The sequence below is a fragment of the Mastigoproctus giganteus genome, chromosome 4 (genome assembly GCF_048544385.1).
Source record: "Mastigoproctus giganteus isolate SK-2022 chromosome 4, ASM4854438v1, whole genome shotgun sequence".
NCBI lineage: Eukaryota > Metazoa > Arthropoda > Arachnida > Uropygi > Thelyphonidae > Mastigoproctus > Mastigoproctus giganteus.
In genome coordinates, this window is record NC_143578.1 from 7,883,373 (window position 1) to 7,900,649 (window position 17,277).

Consider the following 17,277-nt stretch of genomic DNA (forward strand, 5'->3'; position numbering starts at 1 on the left):
CGGCGATCCTTATTTGTGGCCCATTTCAGGGTCCAGTATTCACACGAGAACACCGGTTTTTGAAGTGAAGGCGACGCAGATGCCGAAATCTCAGCAGCGTATAAAATAACTGGATAAACAGTGGCTTGAAGATATCTGGTAGTGGTTGCGGCATCGTTGGAATGAAGTCAGTGTTGTTTCGCTCTCCAGCGTAAGGTGTTAAATCGCTTCCGGAGGTATTCTGTGTGGACATTAAATTTCAATATATCTCATTCACACAAGAGAAGTTATTCAGGGAGCAGAATGCCAGAGGTGAATTAAACTCTGGCAGTAAGCTAGAGAATCGTGTAATAACTGGAGAAGATAAACGGAAGAAGATAAACATAAGGAAGGTACCTGGGGTGGATGGGATCTACCCAGTTATACTAAGGGAAGCGGCAAAGGAAGTAAGCAAAACTTTAGTCATAATTATGAGAGGTTCCTTGAACTCAGGGGAGGTACGAATGGACGGGAGAGGTGCAAATATGACCTCGATTCAAAAAGGAGGATCAAAGGCGACACAAGTAATTACAGACCAGTTAATTTAACTTCTGTTACGGGGAATTAATTGATACACTGGTTAAAGAAGCACTGCAGGATCATCTAGACAAGACTTCAGTTATAGCTCGGACACAGCATGGGTTTGTTAAGAGGAAGTCTTGCCTGACCGATTTAATTGGATACCATGATGTTGTCACAAAGGAACTGGATGCAAAGAATAATTTGGATCTTAGAAAGGCTTTTGATTCTGTTGCAGATGGAAGACTGCTGCATAAATTGGAGCAGGGTGGCATTGGAAGCAAATTGCTGCTATGGATAAAGAGATGGATGAGTGGGAGCAAAAGAGAGTGGTAATCAATGGATATTGCTCTTCCTGGACTAATGTTATTAGTGGGGGTTCCCCAGCGTTGAGTCCATTATTTTTTTTTTATTTATTTATTAACGATATTGATGATGGTATAGCAGGCTTAATGTACAGGTTTGCAGAAGATACGATGGTCGGCAGGGTTGGTAATGACACTAATGACAGAACGCTGCTGCAACAGGATATAGAAATCTTAAGCAGGTTTGCTGAGAGGTGGCAACTGAAGTTTATTATTGACAAATGTAAAATACTGCCCATGGGCAGCAGTAACCCCAGAGTAACGTATCAACTCAGTGGTACCACAGTGACAGTGGTAGAGAATGAAAACGACCTGGGAGTAATTGTGCATGCAGATATGAAATTTTCTGAGCTGTGGTGACGGTCTGCAAGAGTAGCTCCTGGTGTATGTTCAAAGATATACATGAATTTTTTTAGTAGAAATAAGCAAGTAATTATCCCTTGTATAAGCCGATGGTCAGGACATACCTTGAGTACTGTATACAGGCCTTGAGGTCTCATTTTAAGAAGGATGTTGAGCTGCTCGAACGAGCACACAGCAAAGGGCAACAAGATTAGTGAATGGAACAAAGGGGGTGCTCTTACGAAAATAGGCTTACATTTTGAAAATTACAATCTCTGGTGGCTAGGAAGTGATCGGAATGAGGGGCATAAAGTCTTGAATAGTTTGAGCATGCTCGATGTTAATGGGATTCTTTGTCTTGCTCAGAAAATCGCCTGAGAGGGCATAAATTCCAGTTGAGGAAAGACAATTGTAGGATAGATGTGCGGAACTTTTCGTTTAGCCAGCAGATGGTTGGTTGCTGGAACAAACTTCCATCTGTCATTAAATAGTTTCAAGGCACAACTGGACAAACATTTGGAGCGAATGGATGGATGAAATGAAAAGGGCTTTTTTTTTTTTTTTGGCTGATGCTATCCAAGCTTGCTTTCTTGCATCACTTGCCTTTACTAATACTAATGCTAATGTTAACGCGATCATTTTTCCCAAAACAAAAAAACACACGTTCGTTTTTAGTGTTCATTTAAAAAAGACATCTCAGCTTTGGACTCACTTGTGTCATTTGACCACTGAATTCACTAGGATTGTACATACAACTATACATTCACATTATTTATTCACAATACAGTCTATTGACACTAGGGCAGTACATTCCATTATATGTGGGAGTTTCACTTTATTTGAAGCATGCAAACGACTAAAAACATAATTTTTATGTTCAAAGCAGTTGGACAGACAAATGTTTAACGTGAAAAGTGCCCTAGCATTTAGAAGTTGTCAGGGTTACGTGTCTGTTCAAAAATTAAACTTGCGAATTGGAGGTATAGTTGAAAGTTGTAACTTGAAGACGCAACTTGAAACGTATTTAGGTGGGGTTAAGGAACGCGACAGAATGATGTAAGCTGGTGATTAAAGGAAATCATAGTTAATTTTCCCCGTGCACCTCGCAATTTTTGTAATTATTTCTACTACAACGAGCGATATTGATTCCAATTTATTTTAAATTTACTTTGGCATGGCCAAAGAGTATTTTGTTCAATTTGACAATTAAAAGCACAATTCCGTTTATCAATTAAAATAACTTCAGTTTAACGATAAAAGCACATAATTAGCGGTGGTATGGGTTTTTTAGCTACTAAAACGAATATCAAATTCAACAATTGTGTGAACTTATTTTCATGTTAAGAGCGTCAGGGCATACATCCAATCCCGATCCTCTTTGCCACTAGGGTTGAAAACGCAAAATAACTGACTGACAGTATTAGTTCCAAGCTGAACTTACTACTTTCACGAACTTGCTACTAGGCACTTGTGAGGTGATGTGATTGAGGTGTATAAGGCCTGAAATGGGTTGAACACGCTGAATTCTTATGGGATTGTTCCGCTTGCTCAGATTAGGAACTTGAAGGGCATGAATTCAAATTGAGGAAAGACAGTTGTAGAATAGATGTGCGGAAATTTGCCTTTAGCCAGCGAGTGGTTAATTGCTCGAACAAACTTCCATCTGTCATTGTGGAAGTTGATAGCTTAAAAAAATTCACGGAGGAATTGTACAAACGTTTAAAGGGAAAGAATGTGTGAAATTATTATTACTTTTTTTTTTTGTTGATGCTGCATATTCTTGCTTTCTTGCATCACATGCCTCTATTACTATATTACGTATAAAAATTCTACAGTTTGGCTTCAGGGTTACGAAAAATGTTATCATTTAGTTTGACTCAACTAAAAAGAATTTAATGCAGCCAGATGACGAACTCGAAATTGAATAGTAATTTCATAACGAAACACGATTTTTGATAGTTTTCTTCGTTTAATTTAACTATCAGTTAAATACAATGCTCATGAAAAAAAAAAAAAAAACTACAAAGTATGAAAACCCGTCTTATTTGACAAAAGCTTTGCACATTCGTCACTGAACAGATTTGATTCTAAAATCGATGATTATTATTGGTGGTGTAAAGTCAGAGAGCAGAGTTTTTTCTCCTTTAACATGAAGTGCGTATCAATCAGATTTTCGATGTACAGTACAAGATGTACAGTTTAGATAATCTTTTAGTGCAAAAGAAGAAAATTTACGTTTCCAGATCATAAGTCCTTTCAAAGTTACTACTGTGACAATCCTGCTCTTCAGTATTTTGTGGTTCTCAATTTTCCCTCTCACCCAATAACAAGAATTTTCCAACTTGCGACTGTAGCTCTCACAGGATTCATATTTACAGGGACCCCACACACATAGGAGTGGTAATGTCTCTGTGATTCTCAACCGCCCCACAAAGGTTTTGGGTAACTGGAGTAGAGAGAAATTTACAATTTCTCGAGTTTTAAAACTAAGATTGGTAATATTGTTCAAAATTAAAGACTAGACAGACACATAATGTAAGCATAGAGAAAGTAATATTATATGACTACATAGTGGTAAACAACGATTTAAAAGCAAAAAATGATGTAACTTCCACTCAAGTTAAGTTATGATGTTACTTACTTTAATTCTTAATGTTTGGTACTCAAGGAGGAAATCACATCGGGGGAAAAACCACTTTGTAACGCCCTTACTTGTAGTCCTCACGCAAATAAACGGATTGTTTGAATTGATGTGTATGTGGAAGTGGATCTCTATCACCTTTTAACCATTGACAGTCTCATTTTTGCTGGACAGAAGTCAAGAAAAACATTGAGCATCTGCAAAAATTGAAATTCCATTGACCATTTGCCCATTACTATGGGCACCAAATAAAAAGTACTGAAGCCTATAACAGCTACAAGGTGATCTGTAATAGAACCACAGAAAAGGTTGGACAGGCAAAGGCAATTTATGAGAAATCACTAGCAAACAGAGCAAAGAGGGCGGATAAAGAATTCTTCACATATATAAATGCCAAAAAGAGCAGGACAAACCAGATCGGACCTTTACGTAAGGGAAAGGGGATAGTAATAAATACACCAACTGCCATTGCAGATGAACTCAACAGTTATTTTGCATCGATATTTACAAATGAAAAGCCTTTTGTGGCAATGGGAAATTGTGGGAGCCAAGTCAAAAAATATGTAATTAATGATATTGAAATTTCGCAAGATTATTTAATGAAAAAACTTTCAAGCCTACAGACCAGTAAGGCTCCTGCAGTTTTTTTTTTTTTTTTTATGTGAACCCCAAACACGAGAGGTATTAGAACTTATAGTACTTAGTACCGTGTTTGGGTTGGAGGTTGAGAAGATGAAACAAGATATTTGTTGACACTGGACTTGAACTTCTGTAGATTGTAATTTTCAGAAAATACGTATGAAGGAAGTTTGTTCCAGAAAACGGCAGTTGAATGAATAAATGAGGAAGATGAAAAGTTGGTTCTGTGGGTTTGAAGTTGAGAGTAAATGGATGCTGGCTGGTGGCGGCACGTGTTCGGACTGTTTTGAAAGAGAGAGCAGGAATTATAGAAGCCAATTCAGAAGAACAGTGCCCATGGCAGTATTTGTAAAAGAGGCAAGCAGCAGAAACAGTGCGTCTATGAGAAAGCGAGTGGAGAGACTCTGTTAGAGATGAATCATTAATTCACCTAACTGCCCTCTTCTGAATGGAATCAAGAAGCCTGAGAGAGGTTTTGGGGGCACCACCCCAGATGTGGGAACAATATTCCATGGCAGGGCGGATTTGCGATTTATACAGAGTGAGCAGCTGTTTGGAAGAAAAGTAACGCCGAGAGCGAAAGAGAAAACCAAGTTTTTTAGATGCAGAGGAAGCAATATTTGTAATGTGCTTGTGCCAAGAGAGATTAGAAGTCAGGGTAATCGTCAAAAGAGATATATCATTTTGCCTAGAAATCGGAGTGTCACTAAAGATAAGCATAGGAGCAGAAGAATCCTTTTTGCGAGATATAAGACAAGACTGAGTTTTAGAAGGGTTGAAATCAACTAAGTTGTCTTTGCCCCACTGGAGAAATACCTGAAGATCGGCATTTAAGGAATTGGTAGCGGATATTCGAGAACTTGAAGCTGATTGAGCAGGACAAGGTTTCTCAAAATTGAAAGTTGAATGCAATGTGCTATCATCGGCAAAACTATGGATAGGATTTCCAGTCAATTGAAGAAGGTCATTAATATACAAGAGGAAAAGAGTGGGGGAAAGAACTGAACCTTGGGGGACACCGGCATTAGTGGAGAAGTTAGAAGACAGAGAGCCATCTACCATCACCCTCAGTGAGCGATCAGAGAGAAAACTGGATAACCAATTACTAAAAACAGTTGGCAAACCATAAGATGGAAGCTTGTTTAGAAGACCTTTATGCCAAACACGATCAAAAGCCTTTGAGATGTCAAGAGCAACTATTTGTGTTTTACCGAACTTTTCCATTGAATTAGTCCATAAATGGGTAACATAAGCCAGAATATCACCAGGGGATCGACACTGACGGAATCCATACTGGCGATCGTTGATCAGACGGAAGGTTTCTAGGTAGTTTAAGAGTTGGCGGTTAATTGATTTCTCCATTACTTTAGAAAGAGTAGAAGTAATTGCAATGGGACGATAATTGCATGGGAGGGATTTGTCACCCTTTTTAGGAACTGGCTGGATATGAGCAAATTTCCAAACAGAAGGAAAAACACCTTTGGAATAAGAAAGTGAAAAAAAGGCGGCAAAGAATAGGAGTAAGTTCAGAAGCACAGGTTTTGAGAACAAGTGGAGAAATACCATCAGGACCTGGAAGTTTCTTACCATCAAGATTCATCAAAATCCTTCTGATATCCTTTTGACGGAAGACCACAGGAGGCATTGAATGGAGCGTGTTAGGAATGGTGGGAGGTGTTTTACCAAGATCATTAATACATGAGCTGGAAGAAAAATGGGATGCTAGCAGGTCAGATTTATCTTTGGCTGAAGTGACAACAGAACCATCTGGTTTGGACAGAGGTGGGAGCAGAGATGGGCAAAAGTTGCGGCCAATAGCTTTGGCAAGAGACCAGAATGCTCGGCTACCATTAGGGCAAGAAGCAAGTTTTCTACTCAGCCTGTTCAAACTCTAGTTTGGACTGATTAATAACTGCTTTACAATTGTTGCGAGCTTGTTGTAGGCAGTAAATGAAACTGAAGAATTAGAAACAAGCCAATTACGATATGCAACATTCTTCTCTTGGACAGCCTTAGCACATTAATTGGAAAATGAAGGTTTAAATAAAGGACGAGATTTTAAAGTGGAGTGTGGGATAAAGGATTCCATTCCTGTAAGAATAATTTCACTGACACGATCTGAGCAAACGTTGACATCAGAAGTTTTGAAACAGTAATCAGACCAAGGAAAAGAAGAAAAGAAGTCTCGCAGGTCATCCCATTTTGCATTCTTGTAATGCCAAACAATACGAGGTTGTGAATAGCCATGAGATTAAGGTTCCATTGGAGAAGAGACAATCACCAAGTTGTGATCTGAAGTGCCTAAAGGACCTCTCACTTCAACCTTGTACTTAGAAGGGTTGTTTGTGAGAAAAAGATCAAGCGTATTGGCTGTATGATTAGGATTGTCCGGTATTCTTGTAGGTAAATGAACAATCTGTGCTAGGTCATTAGTAATTGCAAAAGCCTCAGCATCTCGACCTGCTGGGTCGGTGTGACTAGAAAACGGAAGCAAGCTGCTGTTGTGAACATTAAAATCACCAAGGAAAATTACCTCTCTGTTAGGAAAGTTGGACTGGAGAAAGTCAAAGAGCTCCAAATGATTAGTGAAGTTGGGAGAACGGTAGAAACAACAGATGAATTTGACACAATGAGGTAGAGAGATTTTAAGCCAGAGAAGATCGAAGAGAGGAGATTCCAGATTGCCAAGTCTCTGACAGGGAATACCAGAACGGACATATGCACAAGTACCAGCTTTGAGGCGAAAGGAATCATACAGCAAATAATTTGGACATCTGAGATGAGAAGTAGTTGAATCAACTGATAACTGATATTCAGTCAGAAAAAGTGCCTGGGGGTTTGGAAGACTGCAAGTGGAAATGGACATCGTTGAGATTGGAATTAAGACCACGTATATTTGTGAAATGAATTAGGAAGTCCTTGGGAGGTTTAGATCTTTTCGCAGATAAGCTTGCTCTATTATTTTGACAATTCATGGTGTATTCAATAGTAAGAAAAAGTGAGTGGGACATGCTGTGTGAAGTAATGAAATTTTTGGATATGGCGTACATGTGGTAAGAATATACCCAGATCCTTGACATAACGTGGCCTCGACAATGCTCCCCGCTTACACACTACTCGGACTCCCTCCAGTCACTATCTGGCAGAGTAGAGGTAGCAAGATTATACACTAGCTGATCCGGAAGCCTCCTAGAGAGTTACCAATAGGTTTGGTCCGGTGTACTATCTAGCGGCCGGCCTGCAAACACCGTTTTAGAGCTGTACCCTCGAAATGTAAGGAATATTGGATCTCGCCACGACGTTCATCATAACCTCAAAAGTCATCAATCATACTGCATGATGGAAGAGATAGGGAAGGGTTGGCCGGAACTTAGCTCTAGAGACTAAACATGGGTTCCACCACTTCAAGCATTCAATAAGCAAAGTGGTGGTATTTCACCGGTTGATGAAAGTCATCTACCACCTAGTACTGCCTGGTAACATAGAGGGGCGGCGTTCCTCCATGTGGTGTGGACGCCACACGTCGACCCCTGGTTACGTTGGTTCACACCTAGGTGGTCTCCCACCATGTACTTGTGCATGGAGGTTATACCTAGGATTACTAACAGTCCCACCATCGTGAAGGTGCAAGCAGAGGATTTGGCTGTCATAGACCGTCCGGACATCGCCGAAATTAAGTCCACTTGACTTAAGTGTCACCAGAATATCAGTTCCATCAGCGTTTTAGACTTCCAGGTAGCAAGAACAGCTTGTCTGGCATATCTGAGAGATTGTCTGTGACAACCTCAAGGACCAAAGTTGATGGAATATACCCTATAATCTTAAGAGAGGCGGCAAGCGAGTGCATTGAACCATTGAGGCTAATTATGCGAGCATCACTAGACTCTGGGGAGATTCCCTTGGATTGGAAAAGTGCAAATGTATCTCCCATACATAATGGTGGCTCTAAAAGTGAAGTCGGAAATTATCGACCTGTCAGTCTGACTTCAGTAGTAGGGAAAATCATGGAGGCAATGATCAAGTGTGGAATTCAGGATCATTTGGATCGAATTGAAATTCTCAAGTATACTCAGCATGGTTTTCTAAAGGGAAAATCTTGTTTAACAAATCTGGTTCGCTATTTCGAAAGGGTCACTCATGAGCTGGATTTAGGTTTCAGCAAAGATTTTGACTCATTCCCACATGATCGGTTGTTTTATAAGCTGGAACAGGTTGGAATCACTGGGAAAATCCTTAGATGGATAGCAGGATGGCTTCAGGACAGGAGACAGAGGGTTGTGATAAATGGCTATTCCTCAGATTGGGTAGATATAAGAAATGGGGTTCGCTAAGGATCAGTATTAGGACCACTGTTGTTTTCAATTTTCATAAACGACATCGATAAAGGGATACAGGGCGTGATGTCTAAATTTGCAGATGATGTTATAATTGGTAGAGTAGTTAATGATCACTGTCAAGCTGAGATTCTTCAGAGAGACCTAGATAGACTTCAGGAATGGTCAGAAAAATGGCAGCTATGCTTTAATCCAACAAAGTGTAGGGTATTACACCTGGGAAACAGTAATCCCAAAATAACGTATTCACTTGGTGGAGTTCAACTAAACCCAGTAGGGACTTGGAGGAAAGGGATTTGGGTGTTACGATACGGTCAGACATGAAATTCTCTGAGCATTGTAAACAGGTTGCAGGGAAGGCCCATGGTGTCCTATCGATGATCTATCGAACTTTTGCAAGTAGAGATAGGGACGTGATAATACCATTATATAAGGCTTATGTTAGGCCACACTTGGAATACTGTGTTCAAGTATAGAGACCGCACCTAAAGAAAGACATCGAGCTTCTTGAATGGGTGCAAAGAAGGGTAACTCGCCTGGTGAGATCGGCAAAAGGGCGTCCTTATGAAGAAAGACTTCGAATATGTGGGTTGCAGAGTTTGGAAACTAGACACCTTAGGGGAGATTTGATTGAGGTGTTTAAGGCTCTGAGAGGCATCAGTAAAATGAATGAGGACAAAATTTTCAAGATTATAAATGATGCTAGAACTAGGGGACATAAATTCAAGTTACGGGGGGAAATGTTTAGATTGGACTGCAGGAAGTTTTATTTTAGCCAGCGAGTTATAAATTACTGGAATAAGTTGCCTTCATGGGTTGTAGACGCTTGCAGTTTGTGGAAATTCAAAGGTCATCTGGATAGTACTTTCGGGTAAGGGAAGCGCATATGTTGATAGGTTTAATTTCCTTTTTATTATATATTTTTTTATTTATTAATTATTATTATTTAGTTATTTATTTTATTTATTTATTTATTTATTTATTTTTTTTGTTTTTATCATTGTTTTGTTCGGATTTTTTTTTTTTTTTGTTTTTATCATTGTTTTGTTCGGATTTTTTTTTTTTTTTTTTTTTTTTTGGCTGGTGCAGCATAAGCCAATAGGCTTTCTTTCACCATGTGGCCGTTACTAATACTAATACTAATACTAATTACTAATATTAAATACTTTTGTTTTTCGTTTTATTATTATTCTGCTGTACGTTATTTGTCTTTATTTGTTGAAAACTGTATTATCGTGTATTTTCTTCTTCAATTGCTGTACAATATAGATGGGTGTATTGATTGAAATGAAATAAAATCTCTCATTGTGCTTTTTTTTTATTGTGCATTTTAATCAGCGATGCTACATTGATCAATAACCTTTTGGTGCCTCTCTTCACTATTCAAAAAACAAGACATTTAAAGATAAAAATTGAAAAAAAAAAAAAAAACGAAAACTCAAAGATCCGTTTCCATGGTTACGTGGTCCATTACTCGTTTGGAAATTTTTTCAGATAAATTGGAGAGCAATCTATGGAACCTGTTTTTGAAATAAATATAAAATATTTATTAGGCACGCTGATTTCAGATTTAAATCAATATTTGTTTTCATAAATATTTTCCTCAAACCGACTAAAAACTATGTTTATTTTGTTATTTTTTAACAATAATAATTTAAGTGATTCGCCAGGTTTCTTAGAATTCATTTTTTTTTTAATTCATGGGCGAGTTTATCAGCCTCAAATGAGGCTGATAAACAGGCTTAATGCATAAAGGGAAAATTGGTTTCAGTAGAGGAAGCGGGACATTTTTGTCAAGGAAACAGACAACGCGATCGAAGAATACACGTAATATGTTCCATGAATCTGTTCCAAATGTGGAAGATTCAGGGCTTTAGCTTCCTTGTTTATTGGGCACACAAAACAACAATTGCCACTAAGTGGCCACTGCTTTCTTATCCAATGCTGATTTCGCACTCATTCGTCCAATTCGATGGCTTTTGAGCATAATCTCATTGAAGACCCGTTATCGTATACAGAACTTTGATCGAATGTAGTAGTCAAAGCGATTATTTGATTACATAGTGAATTCTGTTTGTCAATTGTGGGTAATGTATTGGTGGATGGTTTAGTCGATGAAAAGGAGTTTCCCAGTGAAAAACCTTCATCTGTTGTCTCAGCTTGACTGACTCGATCACTGTGAGGGAGAAAAAAGCTAATTAAAATTCTTGTCGTCATAAAGGTACTCAAACCCAACCTTTTCCTAAAGTTGCCGACGGTTAGGAATCGTAATCACTGTACTACTTACGAGGGCCAAGCCAATAGAAATCCCAAGAGGGGATGTTTAGTGTACGACAAAATTGATGTAGTACATCTTTCGAAACATTTGATTTGATTTAAGAGTATTTCAAGAAAATGAATCATTTTCTCAAAGTCAAATTATATTATTTCAAATTAATTAATACTCACACTGTCTCTGGCAACGTGCTTTAATGGACTTTGGAACACATTCCTGGAAAACAAAATGAAAGAGCGGATTTAATTTTTAAAAAATCTAAAATAACACAAATCCGCTTATACCAATAAAATGCGATGTTGGCCATAACGCAATCTTGAAAATTTATAAAATACAATGCTTTATAAGTGTAAACATAGATATCGTTGGAAAGGGAAGTGGTTTAAGTTATTAATCTAACAAAAGAGATTTGCAATGTTAATCTGTTCCAAACAATACCGTTTAATATTTTTTGATGATCAGGCTCATGCTGCTGGCAATTTACAAACAAACTTATCCAAGAAGAAGCGTAAGCCCATTGATGTATAGAATTATATATATAGAGGAAGAAAAAAAATTGTATTGAACAGAAACAACGTACATTATCGGTAAAATGTTCTGAAAAGGAAACTATTATGTCTTAATTTAGATGGACAATCTTCTTCTACTAAATTAACTATTAATTCTTCCAAAAAGTCAAAGTGTTCGTCATCATAAACACTTTGATAGCATCTGCACGCCACTTTCAAGATCACTCCAGATCTTTTCTGAGAAGTATATTCATTCTGTGGAAACTCACTGTTTTGTGCAACTGGAAACCCACCATTTCTTTGAATAGATCTCAATGTTCTCAGGATTCTTTTTAGCGTAGCTCCATCTCCAGCTCAGCTGCAGACGAACAGTGTAATCCTCTCAATTACATGCACAGAATTACTGTGAAAATTCTTTGAATTTTTTATACAAAAACACAGCAGAAATAGGTGATAATTTTTAAGAGACTGCTGTGAATATTCTAGATTCCATCACTCTGATAATATTACCTAAACGAATGTCAGGTGAACTATTGAGAAAAGTGATCAGTCCACATTCAAGTTCAGGGATCAGAATGGGTTTACAGTATTTTGGCTCCTTGAATATGGATTGATTGTTTTCCGAAAATACTCCGGGGCGCTTACTGACAGACGTACACTTTTTCTTATAACAGTTCTTGCCCAGCATCACTGTTTCCCTCTGAACGTTTATAATTATTCTTGCTGTGCATCGATTATTCGGGCAATGGAATATTAATTTTCTTTAAAAATGTGGGCAAGTCACAGAATAGATCTCGTAATTCTTGTATAGAATTTTACGCAATAACTATTGATTAATTTGGTTCTTGTACAGAATTTGTTGTTATGAGGGATATGAGGAAAATTTTATTTTTCCGATTATCACTTCACATTGCCTTTTCTTCTGAGAACAAGTCTGGTTAAGTTACTGGTTCTAGTCCAGATATTGTAGTTGCTTTCTTTCTGGAAGCGTTTGCTGCGAGCAGAAGAATGAAGCGTTTCATTCTTCTGCTCGGAGCAAACAGAATTTTTCTAATTGTGAATATTGAGTTTAATTATTTTCAGTTTTTGGTTAAAATGTGAGGACTCCTTTTTTCTACCGAGGCGCTAATGCCTGTAGATCCTCTGGGGAACATTGACTTTGTTTTCCTTTACGAAAACTATGCTATTTAAGAAGTTGTCAATTTTACTTTCTGATAGAAAGTTGTTCAAGGCAATGGGGTGGCTGCATTTTAATTTCTGCTTACAGCTGTGGAGAAGGCCTGGTTTAAGAAGGGATACACATAGTTCTGCTGTTGTAGAGAGAGAAGGGCAACGAGATTGGTGAAGGGAATAAAAAGCTGGTCTTATCAAGCTAGTCTTCAATTCTGAAGCATTCATTGATAAGGTTTTGAAGATTCTGAAAGATGAATGCTGATGGGATTCTTTCTCTTGCTGACTACACACATGAGAAGCATAAATTCAAATTGGGGAAAGTTGATTAGAGCAGAGAAGTGCGACAATTTGCTTCTACCAGCAGCGGTTGATTGCTGGAAGAAACTTCCATCTATTCTTGAGGAAATAGGCAGTTTGCATAAATTCAAGGAAAAACAAAACAAATTATTGAAGAAGATGGATAGGTGATGTACAAAGGACGTTTTGCCTGATGCTTTTTAATTTCCTTTTTTGCATCATTTTCCACTCTTAATGCTAATATTATGCATGTGTTGTTCCCGAATTATTTTTCTGACTGGAGCAAAAAATATTATCCCGAAATTTTTTGCTTATCATCAGTGTAATGTTTACATGTGATCTGAATAGTATAATGCAAATGTGATCTTGTTTACCCCAACATGTATTGTCAGTTCTTATATATATCTCAACGTATTTAATATCTTTGATAATTCTTATATCTTGAGACTGTATAAAAATGTATGTTTAAATAAATAATGAATGATGAAGGATATTTAGTTCTCCCCAGGCTTATATACAACCTACCTCCTCACACGACAGGGAGCAATCGCTGCGAACTAAATCTATTGGGAATTATTGATGATCCAAGATGTGTCTGCGACTCCCTGGAATCCTAGCACCATCTTATGTACGAGTGTGAGTTGTTAGATCTCCGTGGTTTACTTGTCACCCAACTTCATTTTATACCTACAAATCAGGAGCATTATCTACTGGAGGACGAAATCTCCTACAGAGCCTTTTCGAAATTTGCCCAAAAGATGTTTACTAGACGCGGGACACTTCCGCCACCTACTGATCCCAACTTACTGTATCCACCTCGAGCACTGGTCAACTTTCCGCAAGGAAAATCGCACACCCTGGAAGAACCAGGCTGCAACAACAAAAGTGCAACCCAACCAATCACTACGTCATCGTCACCACAAGAAACAGGACATCAGTCCCAAGAGACCACCAAAACCGGACCAGACTCACTGAACGGACCCTCTACATTTTAAGTGATAATTGGACGGGATATGCATCCCAAGTGCGACCAGACTCAGACCATAATTAGGACAAACTGGAAGATGGGACACCGTTCCCATGAGTGGCATTTCTTAGACCGGACTGGACTCACTGAACGGAAATTCCTAAGACGATTTGCCACAGCTTTGATGTTCAAGGCCATCTTGGCTCTCAAAACCATGGTCCCTTGCATGGTCCCCTCTTCCCCTTTCCTCATAGCGGGGGGAGCTGACAGTCTCTTTGGCTCCTCCCTCCCTGATCCCACCTTCCCTCTGGTGGGGCATGGGCCCACCAGATTTATTCTCTCTTGACCCCATATTTCTGTCTGTTTCCCCCCAGCCTTCAGTCTCTCCCCTGTTCTCTCTTAAAAATTTACATCACTAGCGTTGAAAACAACCCCAATAATCGTACCCCACACTCAAGAACTTAATTAACACAATTTTTAATTACCTCGGCTAACCCTATTTATTCTCCTCCCCCCCCTTTATTTTTTAGGTCTTTGCCACTAAAATCTCAGGAAATTAGGTGGCAGGACCTGCCAGAGTAAATAACTATAATACTGATCTGCCTCCACGGGACAGAGTGTGGACAAGGTTGGGTCCCATTACGGCCTCAACGACCAAATGACCAGAGGAACAACGGTACACGACACTACACATGTACAAATTCCATACACTTTTAAACCATACACTTTTTAACAATGTTCTCTTTCACACCCACAATTTATAGCGCCGACCAGGCTAGCTGGGTGGGTAAAGCGCCTGCCTGGCAACCCAAAGGTCGCGAGTTCGAATCCCGCCTCGGGCTTGGATCAAAGTAGAAAATGCAAAAACTTTGGAAGGTGCATTATGGCTACAGAAGCCGATGCGCCAACAACTAACAAAAACAAACAAACAGTGTATAGCAGGCGGAGATGGGGAAATCCCTGGTGCCGTTTGACACTAAAAACCCTCTGATGAAACATATTTGGATGTCATATTGGAACTCATTAGCTCGGAAAGTTGAGAAGCATTGTCATAGAGTGATGGCACTCGGGTAACCTTTGTTAGATTAATCTCATAATAATATTGAGATTGCAGCGTTCCCAGTTTTGTACTGCGAACAATCAAATTTACAGAAGTGACAATGTACAATGGCATTGTACCATCGGTCATTGCAGCTGAATAAGTTGAAAAACTGTAGTTGTTTTTACTAATACATTTGGACGTTGCTTGTTTAATACTACTAATATTAAACTATTTGGGAGATTTTAATATCAAAGAATTATGGAAGATATAAATAATAACGGTGAACGATCTTTAGACAGATCCAGCGGGTAGGGAGAAGATACATCACCCCTACTCCCACCTAACATTCCTCATTCTCATGGCGATATACGAAGGTTAGGTGAGTTCGTATATTCTAAAAGTATTGGTCACGAACAGTTAAGACCCGCGGCTCATTTAGTACGAGAGCAGAGCACAGGTGGTGAGTTAATTGAAGTGGAGGGGATTTATTCCCACCCCTATTTTGAATACTGATTCAAGTACAATGACTGATGAATGTGAAAATTATGGAAGTACAATAACTGATGAGTGTGATAATATTCAAGATGCGTCCTCTGTATATGTGGTCATTTCTAAAATGCGAAAAGATATCACAAGTTTTTCTTTTCGGATAGGTTAATAAGGTGACTAAAAAACTAAGGGATATCATTATGGACAAATGGTGTAATTTGGAGACTGACAACTGCACTATTGATAGAAAATGAGAGATTAAAAGCCATTAATGAGGAAATTGATAAAAGAGCCCAATTGCTACAAACAGTGTTACAAACTTCATCTCTGGTCTCTGGTAAACACATTGAACAGGATGAAGGGCGGTCCTCTTACCAAAGTCACATGTAGATATAGACGAGTTTCCGACGGATAGGTTACATAGACAAGAGCCTGTGCGTACGTATACTGATACTGTGAGGGGTACTATTGAGAAGGGTGTTTCTTCTAGTGATATTACTAAATCATCTAATAATGTTCTAATAATTAGAGCTTCAGATACTAGTGACTTGAAAACAAGTTCTGATGTGAAAACATCAGAACTTGTTTCTTCATAGCTGTTTCCACAACGACTCCTCGATTACGAGGAGTGGTTGTGGAAACAACTACGAAATCTTATTTGGATTGCTTGACTTCCACGGCGGCGTTTTCCGAAGCTGGAGTGATCACTGGCGTTCCTCGTAAAGGTAATCCATCAGTCGTAATTTATGATGTCCCACGGGATCTTTCAAAGGACGATATTGTGGATAATCTCTATAACAAGAACTTGTTAGATTACGGTTTCACATTGGAAGAAGTGAAGCAACAAACAGTTTTTCGTTTTACTACTCAGGCCAAGTCGTCATCGCTAGTTCATTGGGTTGTTAGCTTCTCACCTAAAATGTATAAATATGTGTCCTCCCTGGACAGGTTGTTTTTGACTTGGAGTTCTCATAAGCACCGTCCTTATACGATAGTCACTAAATGTTATCTGTCTTGTGTATGGACATACTACCCAATATTGTTCGCATGAGTCCCCGTCTTGTGGATATTGTGCTCGAAGTGGGCACGTAATTAATGAGTGCCCATTTGAGGAAGAGCCACCTAGTTGTATCAACTGTAAGAGACGTAGGAAGGAATATCAGCACTCGGTAAGGGATGGTACATGTCCTGAGTACTTACGGGCATTATAGACGGCACGATTAATGACCGCCAATGAATAATAGTTATAATAATACCAATACAAGTTTTATTCCCGGAGATGGAGCTGTTATTGGAGATAATGATGTTCTTGCTGATTCTCCTGCGTCTTTGCTTGCTGGTATTAGGATTATGCAAATTAGTGGTCAGCGTTCTAGAGCAGTATCGGACGAAATTCAATACTGCTCTGCTGAGCAAAATGTTATTAATATTATTCCAGTTCAAGAGTCTTATACTGTTGCACTGCATAAAGACGTGGGCAAGAAATGGACAAAGATTTAATTTCCTATTTTTTTTTTTATTTTATATATCTATATTTATATATATATATATTTATATATTTTTATATATATATATATATTTTTTATATATATATATATATATATATATTTTTTTTTTTTTTTTTTTTTTTTTACTTTATGCTATTCTCATTATTATTTCTTCGTCTT